This window comes from Microtus oregoni, unplaced genomic scaffold, assembly GCF_018167655.1.
Source record: "Microtus oregoni isolate MIOR12 unplaced genomic scaffold, Mior012 000024F_ref0000369, whole genome shotgun sequence".
In the NCBI taxonomy this organism is placed as follows: Eukaryota; Metazoa; Chordata; class Mammalia; order Rodentia; family Cricetidae; genus Microtus; species Microtus oregoni.
In genome coordinates this window covers 28,509,923-28,515,257 of record NW_024543083.1, presented here as the reverse complement: position 1 = coordinate 28,515,257, position 5,335 = coordinate 28,509,923, and the positions used below count along the sequence as shown (strand labels likewise).

Below are 5,335 nucleotides of genomic sequence, written 5' to 3'. Positions count from 1 at the left end.
AACATAATCAAAAAATGTGCTATTTGAAGCTAAGCATGCTGCTACATGGCTGTAATCAAAGCACTGGAATGGAAGAGAGAGAGGGATCAGAAGGTTATTGTCATCCTGGACCACGAAAGAACTTGTCTGGAAATAAATAAAAGAAAAAAGAATATGTACGTTTAGGATGAATGGAGAATGTGTTCCTCACAAATGAGAGAATTTTATAATTGTTACTATGCTGAATTTTATGTTGCTATCACTAAAAAAAAATCACTGTAAACACCACATCTATTATGCATTTATTAACACACACTCATACACACACACACACACACACACAAACACACACACACGGCATTATAGAAGTCAGAAAACCTGACTTTCACTATCCCTTTCAAAATTAATCATCTTGTGATATGGCTTATATTGGATTCCACGTGAAAATGATTTTAACAGTTATAATCTACATAATCAAATATCTTGTCATCGATCATCATTATGTATTAGTTAAATACAAGGCTGAGGATTCTGACATCCAACACCAGCTTCATCAACACGTTCATTGACTTCTTCATTGAACACACGTAAGTTAGCATAGAGTATCTACTTATCCTCATTTTGATTTGGGTGAATTGATCCCAGGGAATCAATCAGAGTAAACAAAAAATAGATATATAAAAGAATAATAAGGACCCATGTGAAGACTTATTCAGTAATGTACTTGCTTTCCAATCAAGGACCTGAGTAAGAACTCCAAATATCCTGTGTAGAAAATGATAAATATTGCAGCATACCTTTGTTATTCTATTTCTAAGGAGACAATTTATGATTTTCAGAGGTTAATAAAAATGATACAGTGAGCTTCTTCTTCTGGAAAACACCAAATGGCGGATGACGCCGGTGCAGCGGGAGGGCCCGGAGTACCCGGGGGCCCAGGATTAGGAGGCCTTGGTGGCTTCGGCAGAGGATTTGGCAGCGGTCGGAGGGGCCAAGGCCGTGGTCGAGGCCCTGGCCGAGGCCTAGGCCGCGGGGCTCGCGGAGGTAAAGCTGAAGACAAGGAGTGGATTCCCGTCACCAAGCTGGGCCGCCTGGTTAAGGACATGAAGATCAAGTCCCTAAAGGAGATCTACCTGTTCTCCCTGCCCATCAAGGAATCTGAGATTATTGACTTTTTCCTGGGAGCTTCCCTAAAGGATGAGGTTCTGAAGATCATGCCGGTGCAGAAGCAGACTAGGGCAGGCCAGCGGACCAGGTTCAAGGCTTTCGTCGCTATTGGGGACTACAATGGTCACGTAGGTCTCGGTGTCAAGTGCTCCAAAGGAGGAAGCCATTGCCATCCGAGGAGCCATCATCTTGGCCAAGCTTTCCATTGTCCCTGTGCGGAGAGGCTACTGGGGGAACAAGATTGGCAAGCCCCACACTGTTCCTTGCAAAGTGACAGGCCGCTGTGATTCTGTGCTGGTGTGTCTCATCACTGCCCCCAGAGGCACTGGCATAGTCTCTGCTCCTGTGCCCAAGAAGCTACTGATGATGGCTGGCATTGATGACTGCTACACATCAGCCAGGGGCTGCACTGCCACCCTGGGCAACTTTGCCAAGGCCACCTTTGATGCCATCTCTAAGACCTACAGCTACCTGACCCCCGACCTCTGGAAAGAGACTGTTTTTACCAAGTCTCCTTATCAGGAATTCACTGACCATCTTGTGAAAACCCACACCAGAGTCTCTGTTCAGAGGACACAGGCTCCAGCTGTGGCCACCACATAAGGGTTTTTATACAAGGAAAATAAAAGTGAATTAAGTCTGTTAAAAAAAATGTTACAGTGAGCATATTCTGTATAAATTACTTAAAGGGCCACAGAATGAAAAATGGAATTTTTAGTTTAGTTCCTATTATTGACAGAGTAATAAATCAATATATGTGGCAATGAATTAATAAAGAAATTTGAAGAAAAAGGCACATATTGACGAATTAATTTTACTTCCTATATTTTTTAAAACATACATATCACAGCATTTAGAATATTAAAAATAATTATTTTATAATTAAGCTTGGGTATCATATCATGTTAAAATACATATATTTACATTATCTATTAAATTAGATTATTGAGTTTAATTTACATGAAAAGCAACATATAGTCTGATAATTATGGATTACTTATCGGAGTTGAACGGGACAATTATTTCATTGTGCCTTAAACTAATACAATTCCTCTGTCAAAACTCCTCATTCCTATGATATATGGGTGCTGTTTTGACAGAAACAAGGACTTAAGGCAATGCTAACTTTTAGAAATACCTATAATGTGGCCGTCCTGATAATAATAAATAGTTATTTAACTTGGAGAATACCTTATAATTTACATTTCCAATTGTTTATTTTATTGGTTGAAAGACTAGTCACTCAGAAAGTAATGACAATGAGGCCAAATACATGACTTCTGTTCTTCACAGAGAGGTTTGGTGTATGTGTGTTTTAATTATCAGTTCAGCACATACATTGAAAACTGGGCTTCACATTTACCAGGTCATGCTACCTTACTATTGTAAATTGTTTTCTTTTACTTGAAAGTGTAACATTATGCTTTAACAGTTATGTTCAGTTTCCCTCAATAAAAAGAGAGAACAAAAATATGGGATCATGCAGTCTTTTTGCTTTCCAAGAAATATCAGTAGGAAAGTGAGATAAGGAAGAGAAGAAGCCAGCGTGACTGTAGTACTTTATCAAGTGCTTTTCATGGTCAAGAAACTGAAGCATCTCCAGAAACAACAAACACTAAGCATGAGTTTCCTCATCTTTCTTAGGGACCAGGAAACTTTTACGGTCCTCTGATTCTCCAGTGCTGGTTGCCCCTGGATGAGAACCACTCTCTCATATGTTTGATTTCAGTCTTTTCCATGTAGTAATAAGGGCGGCGGGGCTACGTCCCCAGCACCCCGGCTGCCTGCTCAACTAGCTTATGCTCCGAAATAACAACACACAAACTGTATTCATTTAATCACTGCTTGGCCCATATCTATCTAGCCTCTTCTAGGCTAACTCTTGCACCTGGACTAGCCCATTTCTAATATTCTATGTAGCACAGCTAGGTGCGCTTACCAGGAAGATTCTAGCCTATGTCCATCCTGGGTGGGAGCTTCATCTGCCTGGGAGCTGAGAGCATGGTGTCTCTCCCAGGCGTCTGCTCCCGAGAGGAGAGCTGTGGAGTTTGAGCTCACTTCCTCTTCCTCCCAGCGTTCTGTTCTGTTTACTCCTCCCACCTATCCTCTAACCAATAAAATGGGCCAAGGCAGTTCCTTTATAAGCCAATAACCTTCCTCCATCATTTCCAGACTGCCTCCCCAGAAGAGGGAGCAAAACCAAGAAGTTGAATATCAGATATGAGTGTTCTATAGACAAGGCTGGAATTAACAGATACTACAGAGGCAGCAATGCTTAGCTATTTTTATTATTCATTATGTACAAGATTTTGAGAAAATATTTCCGTAGTCAGGCTTATTTTTTTTTATAACCTGGACAGTAAAATCAGCATTGTGCTAAACATGGGTATAACTGTTTTTCATAGCCCTCAAATTATTATATTTATTGCTTTGCCAGTCCTAGGAGAAAACAAGTTATTTCCTAATACAAACTCACAGTGACCATTCATTTCTACTTTTACATGAAATTCTTTCTCTTGATTCAGTGCACTGTCTATCAATGGAAATGCCCACATTTCCCCTTCTCTCCTCCTTTTTTCTCTCCCCTGATATTCAGTATTTTCATAATATGTTCTTCTATTCTCAAATTTCCATTAAAGCGTCTCGAACCATCTGTTTTGTACTGCTATTACTTCAACAATGGATTTACAGAGTATGGTGAAATATCTTGTATGTTGTTACCTTTTGCTAATTCTTTTGGATGTATGAATGATCATAAAGCTATAGAAAAATTTTAACAACAGATATTGAAATAATTAAACATCCTGAACTAATTCTTCCATTGTGTTCTTTTTGCCCTTATTTTATTAAATTTTAATAAATTAGTGAATCATCCCAGAACCTCTAAGAAATCATGATGTTTGTATGGTCACTATATGTCATTATTTAAATTGTATCTTTGTGATCATTATATCAAACAATCTTCTCATTATTATTTTCTTCAAACTGTCTTCTTTTCCTATTTAAACAAATGATTTTTAATTGAATAAATAAATCTTATTATGAGCAACATTGACTTTTCCAGGAACAATAAAAGAGAGGGAAATCTAGAAAGAAAATATTATAGATGATTATAAAGATAGATAGATAATAAAAGATAGATGGATAGATAGATAGATAGATAGATAGATGAGAGATAGATGATAGAAATAGAGATAGATAGATAGATGATAGATAGATAGATAGATAGATAGATAGATAATAGATAGATGGATAGATAGATAGATAGATAGATAGATAGATGATAGTTGATAAAGATAGCTGTGCTTTGTGTGTGTGTATGTATTTATGGGTGAGACAGACAAAGTGAGAAAAAATACAGAGAAGATTTGATGATGTGATTTAAATTGAGTCAGCTGTTGATGATACAATCATCATCTGGTTTTGTAAATTTAACTTTACTGGTAAGCAATGAGTCATGCTTGAAATTTTTTACCAGTTGTTTCAGCACTGGAACGGAGACCACTGATTTACAAAGTCCCTTTCTTGCATGCTTCTTTACAGGAAAGTGCTGGGAACCCTTCATCCAGAACAAATGTTTTCTGGCATGATGCAAGAATCTTTCATTAAAAACAGTAACAATTAATCTTCTGTTGCCTATGGTTGGTTCAGGATCTAACCAAGCCCTTCTCACTGCTCTCACTACTGCTTTTTATAGCCTCAGCTCAGATTTCTCCTTTGATTTCCTTCAAGCTGTGAATGAACAGGTTTTAAATATTCAGAAACCAAAGCTTCTATCTTGCAGTGACTTAGTACCACACACTTTCTTCTTTCTTATCTTGGAATATATATATATATATATATGCTATATTTTCTTTTGTTTGGTCTTCACACATGTTCTTCTCATGTTATAAAGATTTAAATGAGAGATACTTCAAAAAACAAAACCTTCAAAGAGGCATAGAAGAAAGCTTCATGTATTTTAAATCCTGGCCTAGCATGCCAAGCAAAATAAGTTCTAAAGGTTCCAATAGGATAAAAGAAATTACCAAGACCTTACAAGAAGTAAAGTTATGGAAAGACATCATAAGCACCTGGGAAGCAGACAGGCCATGTGGATAGAAAACAACTGTGATGATAAATGCCACTGTGATAGTCTTCCTATTCTTGCCTGCCAAGAGTGTTCAGAGTACACACCATTTTCCTTATC

General features: G+C 37.8%; 1 pseudogene; it reads left to right on the top strand.

The window, feature by feature from the left end:
• Window positions 1–866: 866 nt before the first annotated feature.
• Window positions 867–1,788, top strand: LOC121462416 (annotated as a pseudogene).
• The last annotated feature ends 3,547 nt before the right edge of the window (window positions 1,789–5,335 follow it).